A 23,102-nucleotide genomic window follows, 5' to 3' on the forward strand; every position below is an offset into this window, starting at 1 on the left:
AGCAGTCTCCACTACATTACATGAGGCTAAGCATTTCCTCCATCATTGCATAAGATTAAGCATCACCTTTCCTTGCATGAGGCTAAGCATTGACGCCATTATTGCATAAGGCTAAGCACTGACTTCCCTTGCATAAGACTAAGCACTGTCTCCATTCTTTGCACGAGGCTAAGCTCTGCCTCCATTATCACATAAGGCTAAACTCTGCCTTCCTCTGCATAGGGATAAACACTTCCCTCATTACACACAAGGCTAAGCGCTGTCTTTCCGCGTTCTCGCATACAACTAAGCATCAGCTGTTCCCTCTATCAAACGATCAATATCTATGCATCTTTGCATTTCATGGGCTGAAACATCGCCACATTGTCCGAAGGCGTCATAGTTTGAGGGCATCATCCTCATAGCCCAAAGACATCATGCCATGGCCCGAGGATCTCTCGAAATTTCATATCATTATTCAAAGGTGTCATAGTCCAGAGCAACCATCCTCATGGCCCAGGACACCATTTCATGGCCTGTGAATTCCTTATCATACGCTTCATGGCCCGGGACGTCATGGTATAAGGATATCATTCCCATCGTCAAAAGACAACTCTCATGGTCCGAAGGGAATTTGCATCATGTTTAGAGTTTTTCAATAACCCATATATATTCGCGCGCATCGTGTTTTAAGTTTTACAGGTAACTCGGGAGGTAATCATTCTACAAACAGGAGCAATTATCGCTCTGATTTCTGTTCACAATGTTCTCATCCTTCAATCATCCCAAATGTAACCGATAATCTGCAATTGATTACCCTTTGTCCCGTAACCGCTCAAATACTTCCCTTATACATCCGTAATGTTCAAATTCGCATTCATAGCACCACCTAAAATTATCCGTTACTCACAACACTATCATATCCAAAAATCCTTTTCGAAACACACGAACACTCTTATAACAACTCCATCGGTCTTTGACGAGCACAAAATACACACTTAAATTCTGCTCGCTAGTCAAATATAGTATAGTGTAATATAGTATCCACATGGATTGGATTTAAACAGTATTCTCGTAGTTTTTAGCTTGATTGCTATCCAAGATGATCAACAATTAAGAAGTATATGATTTCTAAATAAATTAACTAAGAGTCTAAATCTATTGACTAATGACAATTAAAACAAAGATAAGCAATGAAGTTATCAGTGGGAGGAAATAGGGGTTGATAGGATAGGTGTAAGATAATTGTTTGGGATCTAACTAAAGATAATTCACTTCTAATGTTCAAGTGAATCTCTCTAATTCACTCAATTATTAGTTCAAACGTTCAGTAAAAACTCCTCTCTTGATTATGTCTTAACCTTACGGGATGAACCAATTTAAGCACGTGAAGATATGCAAGAATGCGTAGTGCATTGGTCTTTAGGAAAACCTCTTTCTATTATTCTCCTATCTAGGTTTAATCAATGATTCGAATTGCCTCTTTCGATTACTAAGAAGAATTAATGAACTCGACCAACAATATAATGCAAAGATATCACAAGTTATGCCTCTCTCGATTACTTGAACAAATGAATATAGATGCAACAGTTAAATCATCCAAAAATGCTTCAATACATAAAACTAGAGTTATAATCCACAAACAATCATCAATACACCAAATTTATCAAACCCTAAAGAGAACTACTCCATAGATATGGAGCAATTCATCACAAATAAAATTAAAGTATAGAAAAACAACAATTTAATCCACACTCGGGTCTTGAGTGAGGAAGGAATGATGAAATCCTTGTGCTCATGTCCTTCCAACTCCTCCTTAGCTTCCTTAGAACGAATATGTGTCAAAAGTCCAGAAAATAATATTTTTCTATGTATTTATACCAAGTAGGGTCGGGCCCAAACGAAATCACCTTTTCCTAGCCGAAATAGGACATTTACTATGTAAATATTACACAAGCGCGCCGCATGGGGCAAAGCGCCATGTGGGGCATTAGTGGGGAAATCCAGATAGCTAATTTTTGACAGGCAATAAAGGATTGCCCAAGCGCGCTGCCCCATGCACCGCGACAGTGGGGAATTCTCAGAGTACGAACCAAACTTCGATTTTTGACGTCCAGACCTGGTCCTCGACCCCCGAACACGATCCTGGCTTGATCCTTTTGGCTTTTACTCAGACTTCAAAGCTTCAAATCACTCTAATTCATTCCACAATATCTACATAGCTTGAAATCACTCCTACAAGGCATAAAATACACAATAAGTGCAAAACACTACCAATTAAAGCTCAAACATGAATAAAGTGCAGTGAATTAGAGTGCAATAAGCGACTAACATACTTAATTATATCCAACCATCAACACCCCACACTTAAACCTTTTCTCGTCCTCGAGCAATCAAATTACACTTCATATAGACACGACCTTTTTAAACAACTCTCATAACTCATCACACGAAGAATATTTAAAACAGATTAAGCACAATATCGTAATATCCTAGCCTCAAGATTTGACTCAAAAGCACCATGCATTATTTATAACCCGCTCATTTACTCTAACACATAGGTCAACGACATTATCTTTCCTTCATGAATTAAATGCCCTCACACAACAATAGAGAGTAATTCACTGCTAAAAAAATCTAGTTTTAGCGACGGATAAATTCTATAGCTAAATAGAAAAATCCGTCGCTAATCTCATTTAGCGATGGATTAGCGACAGATAATAAAGAAATTTTGCTAGTTACGGGCGATTTAGCGACAGATTAGCGACGACATTCGTAGCTAATTCTAGTTTTTTTGGTAGTGATTCCACACACAATAAAATTTAAGAACAATTAAGAACTCAAGATAGAAAGAATTCACTCACTCTCAGAAACAACATTCATATGCCACAAAAGATGTACCATAGGCTTGCCCGTAGTGTACTACTCTACTAATTGATCTCATTCAGTCAAGGATCAAGTAGGACTTCATTTGGTTGTAATGTAGGCTGCGGGATGGGTAGGATATAATTAGATATAAGAGTGACTACACCCCCCTAAGTACTTTAATACATACAATTGACCATTTAAAACCCCACACTTATGTCAAGCCATAACTCCACCTTCACGATTAATATACATTAACTCCCTACTTCTTTAAGCACAATTACATCAAGAGTTACCACTATCAAAGAATATTTTGCACAATAATACAATATTTTTTTCTTTTCTCTTTCAATTCAAGTGGCTCTTACTTTTTCAATACAATGCACCTTTCTCCTTATTTCAATAGTTTCACTCAAAAGCCAAACCAACCACCCCACACTTTACCTTTTACAAAGTTCATAACAAATTTAAGTGCTCACGAGAGGTAAAAGTTCAAATAGATGGTCAATTCAAACAAATGGGTAAGGCTTATACTGTAGTTGCCAAAGAAATAGGATTACAAGCTCAAAAGGGTTAACTACGATACATAACAATTAGGTGCATAAAAGCTTATAACTGGCTCAACAAAGAAATGCCTAAATCACTTCCAAGACTGAATACAACTACTATTTTGCTTTGCAAATACACGGGGCAAGTTCTAGACATAAAATGCAATGCACAAAATACACAAAACCTCACAGACACATGGCACATAACTCACTCAATATTGGACTATCGAGACACTCTAGTCAAAGTAGTTAAGCAAAGTTAAGATCATACAGTTAAGGTATTTATACAAGAGTAAAAAACTGAGCTTAAGAGTCACAACTAAAGCACTTACTGTATTCTCAAGGTATAATAGAGTCAAGAGATATTTCCTTTCAAACAAAACCCTTGAAAAAGAACCACGGCACAAAGAAAAACCAAGGGAGACTTGTTACACTACCTACAAAAGAAAATCTTTTTGTCTTTTTCTTTCGACCTTAATCCCTCAAGAAACCTGTCGATGATATCCATCGTCGAAAAAAATCAAAAATTTTAAATTTTTATGGTTTTTTTTCAAAAATATTTTCTATCTCCAACTACTACAACTAACAAAAAGAAAACTAAAACTAATATACATACATACAAATATCCCCCACCCCACACTTTAAGTTGTGGCATGTCCCCATGATACACAATTAAAAAGCATAAGGTAGAGAGACTTCCCTGAACATCTAGTCGGGGTCTGAGTCGAAGTCGGGCCCCATTCCTCGCCTTCAAACTAATGCGCACATCCATGCAGACAACTTCTTCTCGGCCTTCTTGGGGTACACCCCACACTTATCTTTCTCACTCACCGCAACTTTCTCTTTTGAGCCCTTCACTTTCCATTCAACACTTGCAGCTGGTTTTCCTTTTTGCACCCTATTTCTACATCCATCTTGAACATCACAGTTTCCTCACCCACTCTAAGCACGAGTTTTCTCTCGTGTATATCCAATGTAGCTCTACCCGTAGCTAAAAATGGTATTCCTAGGATGAGGGGGACCTCCTTGTTTTCCTCCATATTCACCACTATAAAGTCTACAGGAAATACAAACTTATCCACTCAAATTAACACATCTTCCACTATCCCCTCGAGTGTTATAGTCATTTGGTCTGTTAGCTGCAAAGATATTGGCACCGACCGTATCTCTCCAATCTCCTTCTCCAGTTTCCTGTAAATAGATAGAGGCATTATGTTAATTGAGGCACCAGAATCACATAAAGACTTGCCAAAATTTATAGTTCTTAATGAGCAAGGTATAGTAAAACTCCCTGGGATCTCCAAACTTTTATGGGGAGTTTATTTTGCAATATTGCGTTGCAATGCTCTGTGAGCTTGACCACTGAGGTTTCCTCGATTTTCCTTTTCTTCGTCAGGATCTCCTTCAAGAATCTAGCATAAGACGACATTTGTCAGAGTAATTATGTGAATGGTAAGCTTACAAGAACATGTTTTAGCATATCCAAAAATTTCTCAAATTTCTTGTCCAACTTTTCTCTATATAGCTTTTGAGGGAAAGGTAAAGCAGGCATCTGCTTGCTCTCTTCAGGTTCCTCCCTTCTTAATGTTTCTTCATTCTTCTTTTTCTCCGCTTTCATCTGGACCTTCTTCTTTTTTATCATCATCACTTTTCAGCTGCTCCCCACTTCATTTTTCAAGTTTCACTTCTTTTTGGATCGGGGTGGGGTCTTTCAACACTTGCCCACTTCGAATCTTTCATCAGTTTTCACAATTAAGGCCTTCATGAGATCTTCTAGACTAGGCTGATTGGGCTGTTGAGGCTAAAACTACTGCCTTGGCTAATTCATAAAACCAGGAGCTCATTGTCCCTGAAATCTGGAGTTGTTTTGTTGCCATGCATTAGCGGTACCCCCAGGTGAACTCCATGAAAAACCGGGGTGCTTCTGACCCATTGCATTGAAGTTGTAATTTCCCACAGGATTCACTTCCTCAGTTGAGGCTTGACACTCATGAGTAGGGTGTCCTCTTTTGCATATATCACATGCTACATGTGGCTCACTTTGTATTGTAGCCAAGGTTAGCTTCCTTATTTCTTTAGCCATAGAATCGAGTTGTACCTGCACAGATGTGTTAGCATCAACTTGGCGAACACCAGTTGCTTTTCTTCTTACGGCACTCTCAGAGGGCCACTAATTTGCATTTTCAGATAACTCATCAAGAATTGTAACTATCTCCTCTGGAGTCTTCTTCATCAAGGGGCCTCCAGCTGCATTGCTCAATGTTTTACGTGAGGCTGGTGTCAATCCATCCCAAAAGTCCTGGAGTTGCATCCAGAGTTCCATTCCACTATGTTGACACTTTCGAACAATCTCCTTAAACCTCTCCCACGCTTCAAAAAACAGTTTCAGTCTCTTTCTGGTAGAAGTTATGGATTTCTCTTCTAAACTTACCCGTTTTAGCTGATGAGAAATATTTATCAAGGAATTTTCTGGTCATCTCCTCTCAAGTTCTAATTGATCCCGTGGGAAAGCTTCGAAGCCACTATTTTGCATCATCTTAAAGAGAAAAGGGGAATTCCCTTAAATACACCGCATATTGTGACACACCATTATATTAAAAGGTGTTCATAAGCTTCTCGAAGTCCATTAGATGTGTGTTTGGATATTCGTTTAGCTTCCCTCTAAAGACACAACAATTTTGAAGAGTTTGAAGCAACCCTTGCTTCAATTCGAAAGTGTTAGCTGCAATTGGAAGTGGTCTCACGTTTGATAATCCTTGGTTGTAGACCGGTCTAGCATAATCGCCCAAGGATCTCCCAGACATGGGAGCTATATTTCCGAACTGGTCTGCAGTTAAGGGTTGATTTTGAGCAATTCTCCGGGCCCTCTCTTCTTCATAGATAATATGTGCATCTCTCATAGCTGGTTCATCAGCATCCCTAGCAGCCTTTTCTCATTGTTGGGCTGCCTCTCTTGCAGCCAAATCCACATTATCATCACCATTTCTAGCCATATTTTCTTTGGTTGAGGATTGCCCAACCTTTTCTAATGTCTCGATGAGATTTCTTTCCTTCCTCAGCTGTCGCAGTTGTTTTTCTACCTTTGGCTCGTATGGTAGCACTTCTTTCGTAGAAGCTCGAGTCATGCATCAACCTCAACCTGTAACCTGCGCACAGTCAAAGAACACCAAACGTAAAAAGGAAAAATAAATATAAAAAGAAAAATTCCTGAATTAGCACTAAAAACTATTTCAAACACTATTGATTGCCAATCCCCGGCAACGACGCCAAAATTTGACAAGCGCAAAACACACACTTAAATTCTGCTCGCTAGTCAAATATAGTATAGTATAATATCGTATCCACATGGATTGGATTTAAATAGTATTCTAGTAGTTTTTAGCTTGATTGCTATCCAAGATGATCAACAATTGAGAAGCAAATAATTTCTAACTAAAATCAACCAAGAGTCTAAAGCTATTGACTAATGACAATCGAAACAAAGATAAGTAAGGAAGTTATCCGTGGGAGGAAATAGGGGTTGATAGGATAGGTGCAAGATAATTGTTTGAGATCTAACTATAGATAATTCACTTCTAATGTTCAAGTGAGTCTCTCGAATTCACTCAATTATTAGTTCAAACGTTCAGTAAAAATTCCTCTCTCGATTAAGTCTTAACCTTAAAAGATGAACCAATTTAAGCACATGAAGATATGCAAGAATGCGTAGTGGATTGGTCTTTAAGAAAACCTCTTTCGATTATTCTCCTAACTAGGTTTAATCAATGATTCAACTAGCCTCTTTCGATAAGAAAAATTAATGAACTCAACCAACAATATAATGCAAAGATATCACAAGTTATGCCTCTCTCGATTACATGAACAAGTGAATATAGATGCAACAGTTAAATCATCCAAAAATGCTTCAATACATAAAACTAGAGTTATAATCCACAAACAATCATCAATACACCAAATCCATCAAACCCTAAAGAGAACTACTCCATAGATATAAAGCAATTCATCAAAAAAAATAAATTAAAGTATAGGAAAACATAAATTCAATCCAAACTCGGGTCTTGAGTGAGAAAGGAATGATGAAATCCTTGTGCTCATGTTCTTCCAACTCCTCCTTAGGTTGAATATGTGTCAAAAGTCCAGAAAATAACATTTTTTCATGTATTTATACCAAGTAGGGTCGGACCCAAATGAAATCACCTTTTCCTAGCCAAAATAGGACATTTACTCTGTAAGAATTGCACAGGTGCGCCGCATAGGGCGACGCGCCATGCAGGGCATTAGTGGGGGAAATCCAGAGAGCTAATTTCTGACAGGTAGTAGAGGATTTCACAAGCGCGCCACCCCACGCACCGGCCCACGTGCCGTGACAGTGGGGAATTCTCAGAGTACGAACCAAACTTCGATTTTTGACGTCCAGACTTGGTCCTCGACCCCCGAACACAATCCTGGCTTGATCCTTTGGGCTTTTACTCAGACTTCAAAGCTCCAAATCAGTCGAATTCGTTCCACAACATCTACATAGCTCGGAATCACTCCTACAAGGCATAAAACATACAATAAGTGCAAACCACTACCAATTAAAGCTCAAACACGAATAAAGTACAGTGAATTAGAGTGCAATAAGAGACTAAATACTTAATTATAGCCTACCATCAGTCTCGTTCGCCGTTGGATCTAAAACTACACACGACCTGATTCCCGTAACACAAGGGATATGTAGGCAACTCAAGAACCAGGGTTCGACTCAATTTTTCAAAAAAATGCCTCATCCTCACTCATTTCGGACAAAATTGGTCATCACTTTCTTTACCCAACAACTCTTTTATCATTCCCGGGTAAAGAGGGGAAACTATTGATACCCATTTTGCCCTCATATTTTTATAAATATCTTATTTACTTTCAAAATATCATTCCTGCATCATCACCAATTTACAAGAGTCATATAAGTACCTTCTGTAATGTTTCATAATTTTTAAAGCTTTAAAATTGATTTTCTTGAATTTAAATTATTCAAATATTTATTAATTACTCCTTCAAATTATTTTGTGATGACTTAATCATCTAAATTTATTATTTACACCCACATGTATATTTTATAATATTTTACTTTATTTTCTATAATTATATTTGCATTTTTATACGAATTACACATTTTTGTAGTGATAGCCTACACTTTGCAATTAATTGTATTTATTATTTTATTTATAGCTAAAATAATATTTTACATGTTTACAACCTTTAACTATTATTTTAAAGTATTTATTTGCTTAAATCATATTTTTAATACTTATTTAACTATTTTATTAAATTAATTTTCCTTAATTTCTTATATTTAAAATCTAGCCCAATCCTAAGCATATTTTCGGATCAATCTCTCCTGGCCCCAACCAAATGACCCCTTTATTTCGACCCGGTCGGGATCCGTTTTCGCGACCCGCCCCCACCTTCTTTTAATCTTGGCCGTTGATCTCAAATGATCAATGACCCAAAATAAAACCCTCACTCTCCTTATATCCTTCACCCAAATCCTAGAGACCATTTCCCCCACCTAGCCACCTCTGCATTCCCTCATCTCTCCACTCTCACACTAAACCCTAGCCGACCAAAGAGATCCTTTCTTATTATTTCCTTATAAGCGTTCATATGCGGGTTATACTTACCTTTCCTGCTACTATCACTCAGTTATGGTAACTTTCATTACTATTGCAATTATGGCAAACTCGATTCTCACAAATCCGGCATTGATTCTATGGTTCTAGGTGCGATTGTGGTTCTATACACTGGAGAAGAGAAAATCTCTCTTGTATTTGGTATATCTTCGTTGATTCCGTTGTGATTGGGGCTTGTGAACGATTTGCCCTAAGTTCGATTCCAACTAGGGTTTGGATTCCGATTCTTCTTTTACTGGTTCTATCCGTCCCCATTAACCGCTCGGGCATCGACCCAGGAAGAATCAATTTTAGACTTATTGGTAATCCATGATCAACTTCCTTTCGTAGTACCCTACCCCCAGGGGAATTCGAATATTATTGATTGCATGTGATATTTTCTTTCTTTATTTTGTGCTTAATTGACTGTCTTCTATGTTTGTTCGTTCAACTTCTACCACTATATAAACTCCCATTTCCCATTCCCCTCGAAGGCTCAACGATTCATTACTTAACTACTATTACCACTACTTTGATTCTTCTATACTTTCTGCACTCTTGGCTCTTGGTTTGCTGAAAGACAAGGCCACCGGGTTTTGATTAACTGGCCTTCTCAGTGCGAGCACTGCCCGAGGTTTATCTGAAACCCTTGGGAACTCGGACGCACTGAGTTTTGGGTTCTGTTGCACTTTCTGCTGTCAACGATTGAAGTATTGTTGGAATTATTCTTCTTGTTTACCCGTTTGTTAATTCACAATTGGTAAGTGTCTTTGGCTCTGTCAATTTCATTCCTTCTCGTTGTGTTCATGTTTGTACATCTATGTCACTTAAACTTTGTGAATCTGTATGCTATTGTGTTACTCCTGTTATTTTTTGACTCAGAATTTTTCTAGCATCTGAACTTATCCAACTTCTGACTCTGATGTATGCCTACTGTATGTGTTCAACGTGAATGATTCATACTACCTTAAGTATGCCCAGCCTAGTGTGTTTTTGTGTTTTTGAATGCCTGAGTTTATCTCCCTGCCTTGTTCTGTATCTTTGTGATAAATCAACTCATGTGTTTTAATTCATGTTGGATTATTTATGTGTATTTAATACCCTACTAGAGTTAGTTCTTATCCATGTTGTTAGCCAAACGTATTGCCCTGCTGATTGTGAAATTTAAGGTGTGTTCCCTGCCTGACTTAATCCCATGCTGTCTAGTATTATCTTTGGTTTACAAGGTGAAAGTGCATCATCCGGCTTTTCTCTTATGTGTAATCTGATAGTCTAGTTTACGATGTATTCTTTCCTACTAAGTTTTGGTGTTGTTTAAGCCTTTTGTGCTATGACTGGTATTTAGCATGTTCAAATTAAGGCTTGTTTGTAGACCATGTCCACCAACTTGTTTGGTTATGCTATTTTCATTAGTTTCTCATGTTAGACATCCTAAGTGTGGACTATACTCTGTTGGCTTTCTGTCCATGATTTTATTAGACTCTCATGTTTAAATTCTCATGACTAAGTTCTTTATGCTAATCTTGGACCATGTTTGTTTTGAAACTTTACTTGAAGTAGTATGCTATCCCATTTTGATCAATCCTGTCACCTTAGCTTTGTTCTCAAAGAATGAAAGCATGAACCTGCCTTATGTTTGCCCTATGAACTTGTCAATATGTTTTAGTGAAAACTGTTGTTAGATACACCGATGAGAATTCAGTGTGTAGACTCCAAAAGGCTGTTTAATTAATCCCATTAGTAGTTTGTTACTTGTATGGTTAAGTTTGGCATTCGGCTCGGTAAGTAAGTCATCCATTTGGACTTGATCCATGTGTGTTGTTAGAGTTGTACCTTGTAACTGGCACACTCTGATGCCTTGGGTGAGCCTGGGATTTGAGTCTGCTATTTGTGCAAAGAATGGGGCTGCTGAAGACCCAAGAGTGTTACTGGGTTATTTTCTTTGGGCCTGTAGCTGCTTATTGGGCCTGCATTTGTTTCAGCTTATAATTTGGTCATATTTGAAGCATGTATTCTTCCACTTGGGCCTGTAATAACTTGTAATAAATGACATCTGGGGATTAGTGAAAGCTGGGGGGTTGGGATACTCTATCTTCGCATGAATAGGTAGAAATCATGTCTATAGGGCTCTACTTGTTTATTTGCTTTCCATGTCCCACCTTTGGGAATTATCTACACAATGTGTCGATTAACTTTTCTATTTACTTAGAAAGCATGATCTAGGGTTAAATAAATTCCTTAACTTGCAATCATTAGTAAGTATGCCTATAAGTTCTGAAATTGGATTTGTTGCGCTTAGATATCATACCTATAGGAACTCAATGCAATGACTGGAAATGCATGTTTTAACGTACTTCTTTCAATCACTTAACTCATCTAGATACCATGTCTATAAGATCTCGAATTGATTAATTTAAAACTGATATTGTTGTTGTTCTCTTCTTATTACATAGTTCGTCCAAAAATCATGCCTATAGGGGCCAAAATGAGTACTTATGCGTTTTCAATGGCCTCACTTCCCAGCCGCAAATCGTGTAGAGATCATGTCTATAGGGTACTGTCACTCACCTAGAAGTCATGCCTATAGGATCTTTGATAGAATCATATGTTAAAATCAGCAGTTTTGTCAAGATGATCTGCCTAGAAATACTGCCTATAGGACTTGTCAACTTTTGAATCGTTCAATCAAGTAGAAATCATGTCTATAGGTCTCGAACAATTTAATATACCTTGATTCCAAGCCTGCCTATATACTGTTGCCTGCCTAATAATCTGAGCGTCATTAGCATAAGTTCATAACCGCCTACGTGCATCTGTGTCTATATGAGGAGGCAAACTTTAGCCCTTATGTGTTGATTATGTGTAGTCCTATATGTTTTGAATGTGTGATAGTTTTATCACTTTTGAGCATCCTAAATAGAGTCTAGAACAACCTAATAGTAGGTCCAAAGCTTCCCGGACCATAGGCATGGGACGGGTAGTGCACGCATAGGACATGACTTAGAATTGAATTAGAGCGCCTTTAAGTAAACAACTTCAACATAGTAATCGGGTAGCAGGAGATGATAGTCTGTGCCCGCTGAATAATATGAGCAACCCCTACCTTAAGGGAGATGCGAAGTATTATTTAGGTTGCACGGGGTGATCCTTTAGGCTAAAAAACTTAGGACCCCCTTTATATGTTTGCTGTTCACACTTAGTCATCAATATAGGATAGTTGTACCTTGTAACCTCTAAAGACTTGTATTTATTATAGTCTAATTAATGCCCGATTTTCTTTGCATGTGTTCATAATATAACCTTCAAATTCCATATCTTCCTTCACTTATATGATCACTTAGGACAATTGTAATCGGATAATCCGCATAGCGTAAACTTCGGTCGGGACCCACAGTTGTGGACCTCGAAGAGTGTCTAACAACTTCTTTTTGAGGTAACTTGAGCCCTTACCCGATCTTGGTGACGTTGACTAGTTAAAATAGAGTTATTTGCAAATAGGTGCCCTAACGCACCTTAAAAATTATTAAGTGGTGACTCTCCTCTTTTAATACCTTTAAAAAGGATTTCACATGTCGAAACCCGCTTTCGAGAGAAAAAGGGGCGCGACAACCGTTACTTGTTTTTTGTTGTGGTAGATAAAACTAGAATTCCGCCCGATTCCTAGATTTTCGGGTGCAATAATCCACACCTTCTGCATAGGTCCGGGTGACCGGACAAGGATCGACTAAAATATTACCAGACCATCAAAAAAGACCTAAGAAACAATAGTCACCTCCTCGCCATGACCGTTTCTCATTTTTGTTTCTATTTAAGACCATAAATCTGGAATTTCGCCCGATTCCCATATTTTCGTATGCTATAACCCACGCCTTCTACTTGGGCCAGGGTGACCGAACTAGGACTGCCTAAAATTTTGCTAGGCCCATCCAAAGCCATTTAAGGAATAATTGTCACTGCCTCACCATGACCATTACTCGTTTATGGCGTTTTAGGGCCATAAAGCTGGAATTTTGCTCGTTTCCCAGATTTTTGTATTCTATAGCCCACACCTTTTCTCGAACCCAATTGACGGGACCCAGATCTCTTAAATTTTTTTGGTCCATTAAAAATGACCTAAAGAACAATAGTCACCACCTCTCCATGACCATTACTCAGTTTTTTACATTGTAGGGCCGTAAAACTAGAATTCCGCCCGATTCTCCGTTTTTCGTGGGCTAAACCTAAGCCTTCTGCATGGGCCCGGGAAACCGAACCCGAATTGCCTAAAATTTTGTTGGACCATAAAAAATGACCTAAGGAACAATACTCACTGCCTCCCCATGATCGTTACTCATTGTTTGGTGTTTTAAAGCCATTAAACTGGAATTATGTTGATTTATAGATTTTCGTGTGCTATAGCCTACGCCTTCTACATGGGCTCTGGCGACCGGACATGGATCGCCTAAATTTTTGTCGGCCCTTCAGAAATAACCTAAGGAACAATAGTCATTGCCTCGCCATGACCGTGAATAATATTTTGGCGTTTTAAGGCAATACAACTGGAATTCCGCCCGATTTCTATATTTTCTTGTGCTATAGCCTATGCCTTCTGCATGGGCCTGGGCGATTGGACTTGGATCGTCTAACATTTTGCCGGACCATAAAAAATGACCTAAGAAACAATAGTCACAGCCTCGCCATAACCGTTGCTCATTTTTTGGTGTTTTAGGGCCATAAAACTGAAATTCCTCTTGATTCCAAGATTTTTCTGTGCTTTAGCCCATGCCTTCTACATGGGCCCGACGATCGGATCTGGATCACCTAAAATTTTATGGGACCATCCACAACGACCTAAGGAACAATAGTCACTACCTCTCTATGACCGTTACTCTTTTTTGGCGTTTTAGGGCCATAAAATTAGAATTTCGTCTGATTCCCAGGTTTTCGTGTGCTGTAGCCTACGCCTTCTGCTTGGGCCCAGGCAACCGGACCCGATTCACCTAAAATTTTGCCGGCCATTCAAAAATGACCTAAGGAACAATAGTCACTGCCTCGCCTTGACTATTACTCATTGTTTGGCGTTTAGGGCTATAAAACTAGAATTTTGCCCGATTCCCATATTTTCGTGTGCTCTAGCCCACGCTTTCTGCCTGGGTCTGGACGACCAGACCCGGATCACCTAAAATTTTGCTAGACCATAAAAAATGACCTAAGGAACAATAGTCACCGCCTTGCCATAACCGTTCAATTTTTTTGGCGTGGTAAGGCTATAAAACAGGAATTTTTCCCGATTTCTAGATTTTCGTGTGTGATAGCCCACACTATTGCATCGGCCCGGGTGACAGGACGCGGATCGCCAAAATTTTTGCCGGACTATGAAAAATGACCTAATGAAAAATAGTCACCGCCTCGCCTTGATCGTTACTCATTTTTTTGGTGTGGTAGGGCCATAAAACTCGAATTTCGCCCGATTCCTAGATTCTAGTGTGCTATAGCTCACGCCTTCTGCATGGGCCCGGGCGACAAGACACGGATCACCTAAAATTTTGCCAGCCTATCAGAAATGACCTAAGGAACATTAGTGACCGCTCGCAATGACCGATACTAGTGTTTTGGTGCTTTAAGGCCATAAAACTGGAAATCTGCCTGATTCCTAGATTTGCGTGCGCTATAGGCCACGCCTTCTGCTAGGGCCCGGGCGACCAGACCCAGATTGCCTAATACTTTTCACGGCCCATCAGAAATGACATAAGGAACAATAGTCACCATCTCTCCATGATCGTTACTCGTTTTGTGGTATTTTAAGGCCATAAAACTAGAATTCCGCTCGATTCCTAGATTTTCGTTTGCTATAGTCGACGCCTTCTGCATGGGCCCGGGCGACTAGACCCGGATCTCCTAAAACTTTTTTGGACCATCAAAAACGTTCTAAAGAACTATAGTCACCACCTCGCCATGACCGTTACTCATATTTTGGCATTTTAGGGTCATAAAACTGGAATTTCGCTTGATTCCAAAATTTTCATGTGCTATAGCCCACGCCTTCTGCATGGGCTAGGTGACCGGATCCGGACTGCCTAAAATTTTTCGGGACCATAAAAACCAACCTAAGGAACAATAGTCACTTCCTCACTATGACCGTTACTCGTTGTTTGGCGTTTTAGGACCATAAAATTTGAATTCCGCTTAATTTCCAGATTTTCATGTGCTATAGCCCATGCCTTCCGCTTGGGCCTAGGCGACCGTCCCGGATCGCCTAATATTTTGCCATCCCATAAAAATCGACCTAAGGAAAAATAGTCACCGCCTCGCCATAACCGTTACTCACTGTTTGGCGTTTTAGGACCGTAAAACTAGAATTCCACTCGATTCCTAGATTTTCGTGTGTTATAGCCCATGCCTTCTGCATGGGCCCGAACGACCAGATCTAGATCGCCTAAATTTTTCCAGACCATCAAAAACTACCTAAGGAATTAGAGTCACCACCTCGCCATGACCGTTACTCATGTTTTGGCATTTTAGGGGCATAAAACTGAAATTCCTCCCGTTTCTCAGATTTTTGTATTCTATAGCCCATGCCTTTTGACCGGGCTCAGTCGACCGGATCCGGATCGCTTATAGTTTTTCGGCCTATCAAAAATGACCTAAGGAACAATAGTTACTACCTCCCCATGACTGTTACTCGTTTTTTGGCGTTGTAGGGCCACAAAATTGGAATTTTGCCTGATTCCTAGATATTCATATGGTAAAGCCCACGCCTTCTGCATGGGCCCAGACGAGCGAACCCATATCGCCTAAAATTTTGTCAAACCATCAAAAATGACCTAATAATTAATATTCACCACCTCTCCATGACCGTTACCCATTTTCTTTGGCATTTTAGGGCCATAAAACATGAATTTCGCATGATTCATAGATTTACGTGTGTTATAGCCCACATTGTTTTGCATGGGCCCAGGAAACGGGACCCGGATAGCCTAAAATTTTGTCGGACCCTCAAAAACTACCTAAGGAAAAATTATCACTTCCTCGCCATCACCGTTACTCATTTTTTGGCATTTTAGGACAATAAAGTTGGAATTTCGTCGGATTCCCAAATTTTCGTGTGCTAAAGCCCACGCCTTCTGCATGGGTCCTGTTGACCGGACTCGGATCACCTAAAATTTTCACAGAACGTCAAAAATTACCTAAGGAACAATAGTTACCACATCGCCATGACCATTATGTAATGTTTGGCATTTTAGGGCCATATAACTCGAACTCTGCCCGATTCTCAAATTTTTGTGTGCTATATAGCCCACGCCTTCTACATGGGCTCGTGGACGACTGGGACATGGATCGCCTAATATTTTGCAAGACCATCAAAAATGACCTAAGAAAAAATAGTCACTACTTCGCCATGACCATTACTTGTCTTATGCGTGGGCCCGGACGACCGTATCGCCAAACATTTTGCCGGACCATAAAAAATGACTTAAGGAACAATAGTTACCACCTCACCAAGATCGTTACTCGTTTTTTGGCATTTTAGAGCCATAAAAGTGGAATCTGCCCGATTCCCTGATTTTCGTGTGTTATAGCCCACGCCTTCTGCATGGGCCCGGGAGACCGAACCAGATTGCTTAAAATTTTGTCGGACCATCAAAAATGACCTAAGGAACAATAGTAACTGCCTCACAATGATCGTTACTCCTTTTTTGACATTTTAGGGGCAAAAAACTGGAATTTCGCCCCATTCTTAGATTTTTGTGTGCTATAGCCTACGCCTTTTGCATGGACCCGGGCGATTAGATCCTGATCGCTTAAAATTTTTCCGGCCGATCAAAATGAACTAAAGAACAATATTCTCTACCTCGCCATGACCTTTACTCATTTTTTTGGCGATTTTGGTCCATAAAACTGGATTTTTGTCCCATTCCCAAATTTTCGTGTGCTATAGCCCACTCATTTTGAGTGGGCCGGGGACTCCTCGGACCCGGATCGCCTAAAATATTTCAGCCTATCAAAAACGACCTAAGAAACAATAGTCACCACCTCTCCATGACCATTACTCAATTATTGGCGTTTTAGGGCAATAAAATGGGTATTCTGTCTGACTCCTAGATTTTCGTGCACTAATAGCCCATGCTTTTACTTAAGGAACAATAGTCACCGCTTCGCCATGACCGTTACTTGTATTTTCACGTTTTAGGGCCATAATACTGGAATTCCGCGTGATTCTCAGATTTTCGTGTGTTATAGCCCACACCTTCTGTATGGGCCTTGGCGACCGGACCCGATTAGAGTAAAAATTTTGTCGGCCCAATAAAAAATACCTATGGACCAATAATCACCACCTCGCCATGACCATTACTCATTTTTTGACATTTTAGGGCCATAAAACTAGAATTCTGTCCGATTCCCATATTTTTGTGTGCTAAGTCCACGCCTTCTGCATGGGGCCGGGAGACCGGACCCGGATAGCCTAAAATTTTGTGGCCCATCAAAAACAACCTAAGGAACAATAAACACCGCCTCGCCATGACCATTACTCGCGTTTTTTGGCATATTAGGGCCATAAAACTTGAATTCCGCATGATTCCCCTATTTTTCTGTGCATAGTCCACGCCTTCTGCATGGGCCCGAGCAACTAGACCCGAATCGCCTAAAATTTTATCAGACCATCAAAAACGACCCAAGGAACAATAGCCACCACCTCGCCATGATCGTTCCTCATTGGTTGCCATTTTAGGGCCATAAAATAAGAATTCTACCCAATTTCCAAATTTTCGTGTGTTATAGCCCACGCCTTCTGCATGGGCTCCGACGACCGGAACTGGATAGCTTAAAATTTTGCCGATCTATTAAAAATGACCTATGAAACAATAGTCACCATCTCGCCATGACTCTTACTCATTTTGTGGCATTTTAGGGTCGTAACACTGGTATTCCACCCGATTCCTAGATTTTCGTGTGTTATGCTCACGCCTTCTACATGGGTCTTAGTGACCGGACCCGGATCGCCTAAATTTTGTTGGACCGTAAAAAATGACCTAAGAAACAATAGTCACCACCTCCTCATGACCATTAGTCATTCTTTGGAATTTTAGGGCCATAAAACTGGAATTCCGCCCGATTCCCATATTTTCGTGTGACCGGACCCGGATCGCCTATAATTTTTCCGGCCCATAAAACTGACTTAAGAAATAATAGTCACCGCCTTACCATGATCGTTACTCATTTTTTGATATTTTAGTGCCATAAAATTGGAATTCAGCCCGATTCCCAAATTTTCCTATGCGATAGGCCACGCCTTTTGCATGGGCCCATGCGACCGGACAACGATCACCAAAATTTTGCCGGACCATAAAAAATGACCTAAGGAACAATAGTCACTGCCTCGCCATGATCATTGCTCATTTGCTTGGCATATTAGGGCCATAAAACTTGAATTCTACCCGATTCCCAGATTTTCGTGTGCTATAGCCCACGCCTTCTGCATGGGCCCGGGCAACCAGACCCGAATCGCCTAAAATTTTGTTGGACCATGAAAAACGACCTAAGGAACAATAGTCACTGCCTCACCATGACTGGTCCTCATTATTTGGAATTTTACGGCCATAAAACAAGAATTCTGTCCGATTCCCATATTTTCATGTGTTATCTAACCCACGCCTTCTGCGTGGGCCCGGGCAACTGGACCCGGAGAGTCTAAAATTATTCTGGTCCGTTAAAAATGACCTATGAAACAATAGTCACCATCTTTCCATGACTGTTACTCATTTTTGAAATTTTAGTGCCATATAAATGGTATTCCACCCGATTCCTAGATTTTTATGTGCTATAGCCCACGCCTTCTACATGGGTCTGGGCGACCGGACTCGTATCGCCTAAAATTTTGACGGCCCATAAAAAATGACCTAAGAAATAATAGTCACCGCCTCGTAATTACCATTACTCATGTTTTTGCATTTTAGGGCCATAAAACTGGAATTCCACCCGATTCTCAGATTTTCGTGTGCTATAACTCACGCCTTCTGCATGGGCCCGTACAATCGGACCCCGACCACCTAAAATTTTGCCGACCCCTTAAAAATGACCAAAGGAACAATAGTCACCACCTCTCCATGTCCGTTACTCATGTTTTGGCATTTTAGAGCCATAATACTGGAATTCTGCCCGATTCCCAGATTATCGTGTGTTATAGCCCACACCTTCTGCATGGGCCCGGGCGATCGGACCCGGATAGACTAAAATTTTTCCGGTCCATTAAAAACGAACTATGGAACAATAGTTACCATCTCGCCATGATTGTTACTCATTTTTTGGCGTTTTAGGGCCATAAAATTGGTATTCCGTTAGATTCCTAGATTTTCGTGTTCTATTGCCCACGCCTTCTGTGTGGGTCCGAGCGACCGGACCCAGATCACCTAAAATGTTGTAGGCCCATAAAAAATGACCTAAAAAATAATACTCACTGCCTCGCCGTGACCGTTAATCGTCTTTTTGTGTTTTAGGGCTATAAAACTGGAATTCTCCCCGATTCCCAGATTTTCGTGTGTTATAGCCCACGCCTTCTACATGGCCCGGGTGACCGGACCCGAATCTCCGAAAATTTTGTCGGACCATCAAAAATGACCTAAGGAATAATAGTCACCGCCTTGCTATGATCGGTAGTGTTTTAGGGCCATTAAGCTAGAATTCCGCTTGATTCTCATATGTGCATTGTTGCACCCTATATTTTCGTACGTAAAAGTGTGTCGTAAGCAAATTAATGTATGACCAAAAATGAGATAATCTTTGAAATTATATAAGGTAATTTAATCATGTTACCTCGGAGGTTACAAATATTGAAGATCATGAACAACAAGTACAAAGAGGGTTGGAAGGTTCAAAAGTTAAAGGAATTGAAGAAAATAATGTTTCGTCGAAAGTCGACAAGTTGGGAATGTTATAACATGTACTTTTGGGATGAGACTAGGGTGCATAACATGATAAGGAGGTTATGTTATGAGTTACATTATTCGTATGATAGTCGCGTGTTATGTTTGGAAGTCAAGCGGGTTGTGGAACAAAAGTCGATGAAAGTCATCACAAGTTACGTTCATAAGTTTTATAGAAATTCGGGTCAAATGTAACCACGATTTTCTCCCAATATACTAAGGGTTACGGGGTTTTCCACCCATCAAATTGAAGATCTATGAGTCTATTTTCCAATGCATTAAACCGTTTGTTAATACGATATCATAGTAAAGAGATATATGCGGTTTTGCGAGACTGTGCAAGTTGCTAGGTGACAAGTAGGTGTGTCACCTACTTGCTTAAATGAGACTCCGAAAATGGGCCAGTTCGGATCGTCCAAAGAGAAATTTTAAAGGCCTATTTCGTTCATATAATACACTGATAAGAGGGCACAATAACCAGACCTAATATTCTGCAAATATCCTCCCAAATATATTACACACAAACCCTAATTGAATTTCTCTCCTTTTCAAGTTCTAGTTGGAGGTAAAACCTAGAGTTTGAAGAACCAAGATAGGAGCTGAGTTATTCAACAAATAAGGTAAGTTTACTGCTCTCTTTTATCCATTTTTCTTCTTGAGATGTATGGAAAGTCATTCAATAATTGTAAGAACTCACGGGACGGTGATAGGAAGTCGTGAGTTCGAGTTATTCACTTATAGCAGACTGTTTTGTGTTGCTGTTGGATTGCATGTTTTACTACTATTTTGTGGAGTTTTGGAGGAGTAAGTGTGTGTAGAAACACCACATAAATGCAGGGTGGTGGGCTATTCATTCGTCGTAGCATTTTTAGGCTGTTTGACACTACTACGGTGGTCATTTTGTGTATGAAGAGATTGGGATGTGTTGGGCTGTTTTGTAGTATTTTGTGGTGTATTTAAGGTTGGAAAATAATATATATATATATATATATATATATATATATATATATATATATATATATATATATATATATATATATATATGTTTATATTGTTGTATTATTGTGTTGTTGGTGTTATCTTGAATTTGGAGGAATTAAGGATTACAGGGGAGATGCTGCCCATTTTAATATAAAATAAGCTTGTCGTTCGTTGTGCGATAGTTGTACCTTTTGTAACTTAATGATAGTATTATTATCATTGTTGTAGATTAATGTGTGAAGAGTCAAGTTCAACTTGGTGATTGGAAAGATTGTGATAAGGTATGTCAAGGCTAAACCTTTCTTCATTTTATCATGATCCTGTAATTATATGAGTTTGATAACGAGGCATAAAGAGAAGTTTGTACTCTCGAATTCATGTACATTATCTTAGACTCATTTGTTACAGCATCCTCCCTTATCGGGACTTTATATTCAATTTAATATTGTCTTCTTTCATCCAAGGGAGCAGAGAGTCTATATATATACAGTATTACAGTATTTTCACCACTACCGAGCTATAATCGGTGGGGAGGCCCTTATTGGGCAACCTCTAATCAGATGATAATTTATATACCAAGCCTACTGTGGCCGAACGCCTATGAGCGAGCCCAGAATGGCCGAGATACCTTGCCTAGTATGGCCGAGTGCCTATGAGAGAGCCTACTATGGCCGAGCAGTTACACGTACCAAGCCTTATAGGGACAGACATTTAGTTTACTTACTATATTGAGAGAGTTGAGTCAGTATCAGCAGGTAAGTATAACTCCAGATCATATTTGACTCCCAATTACTTTTAGTTATTATATTATCGGTTCAGTTTCAGCTTTAATTATTTTATTGTCTTAGATACTCGGTACATTATTTTGTACTGACATCCCTATTCTGGGGATGCTGCATTTCATACGTGCAGGTTCAGATAGACAGATGGGCAGACCTCCTCAGTAGCTGTTGCCCGAGTTCAGCTTGATCGGTAAGCTCCACATCCTTTGGAGTTGTCGGATCTAGGGTTTTATGTACATATTGTGTATATATGTATATATGTTATGGGCAGGTTGGGCCCCTGTTCCGATCACAGTACATCCAACAGTAAAGGCTTGTAGACATATCTTGTCAGTTAGTGCAGCATGTTGGGCTTGTAGGCTTTGTATATATATTTTGTTGGTTTGTCAGCTGTAGTAGTTATGACGTCCTTATCGGCCCAGCTTTATATTGATGTTTAGTCAAAGCTAGTTTCCGTTCTGTTTTATATTTTGCTTCGCAAATTGTCTTGCAATGTGTCCTCATGGCCATAGGTGCCGGTCTCGCTCCCAGGTTCGGGGCGTGACAAACTTAGTATCAGAGCTGTTCTGTCCTAGAGAGTCTACAAACCGTGTCTAGTAGGATGTTGTTTATAGATGTGTTGTGCACCACATTATATAAGGATAGAACTACAGGGCATTTAGGAGTTGGTTACCCTTATTTTAAATCTAAATCGTGCAGTAAAACTGTGTTATAAGAAATTTGAGTTAAACTTACGTGTTGGTGTTTGCATATACATATGAAGATGACTAGGAAGACTACGACTAGTCATAGGAGAGACACAATAGTGGGTGAGGGGATCGGTAGGGTACTCCCAGTATATGGGGCTCAGTCTGAGGCCCAGGGCGAGACCCCTACTCAGCCATTACTAGTTCCTCCACCACCTGAAGAGATTCCTAGGGATACCGCACCTCCAGTTCCCCCTCCACTTCCATCAGATCAGGACTTGAGGAGTGCAGTGCAATTGTTAACACAGTTAGCTACTGTCCGAGAGTTTATTGCATGCAGTCCCCTAGAGTTCACAGGGACAGATCATAGGGAGGACCCACAGGATTTAATAAATTAGCTTCACAGGATCTTTCGGGTTATGCATGCCACGGAGAAAGAGGAAGTTGAGCTAGCAGCTTTTCTACTTCGAGATATAGCCATCCTTTGGTATGCGGAATGGGAGAGGTCCAGGGGACGTGATGCACCTCCACCTGTTTGGGAGAATTTTTCAGATACCTTCATTGACCAGTACTTACCGCGGGAGATTTGATAGGCTCGAGTCGATCAGTTTCTAGCCCTCAAGCAGGGCAATATGAGTGTCTGAGAGTATAGTCTCCATTTTGATTCATTGGCCAGATATGCACTATCCATAGTTGTAACTATGTGGGACAT

The 23,102-nt window shown here is 39.9% G+C and overlaps 1 non-coding gene across 1 annotated transcript; it reads left to right on the plus strand.

The window, feature by feature from the left end:
* The first annotated feature begins 5,713 nt into the window (after window positions 1-5,713).
* LOC142175579 (small nucleolar RNA R71) lies at window positions 5,714-5,821 on the plus strand. Its single transcript, XR_012704688.1, has one exon. It is a non-coding gene; the product is annotated as a small nucleolar RNA R71 (small nucleolar RNA).
* Window positions 5,822-23,102: the final 17,281 nt, after the last annotated feature.

Source organism: Nicotiana tabacum, chromosome 21 (genome assembly GCF_000715075.1).
Source record: "Nicotiana tabacum cultivar K326 chromosome 21, ASM71507v2, whole genome shotgun sequence".
Classification (NCBI taxonomy): domain Eukaryota; kingdom Viridiplantae; phylum Streptophyta; class Magnoliopsida; order Solanales; family Solanaceae; genus Nicotiana; species Nicotiana tabacum.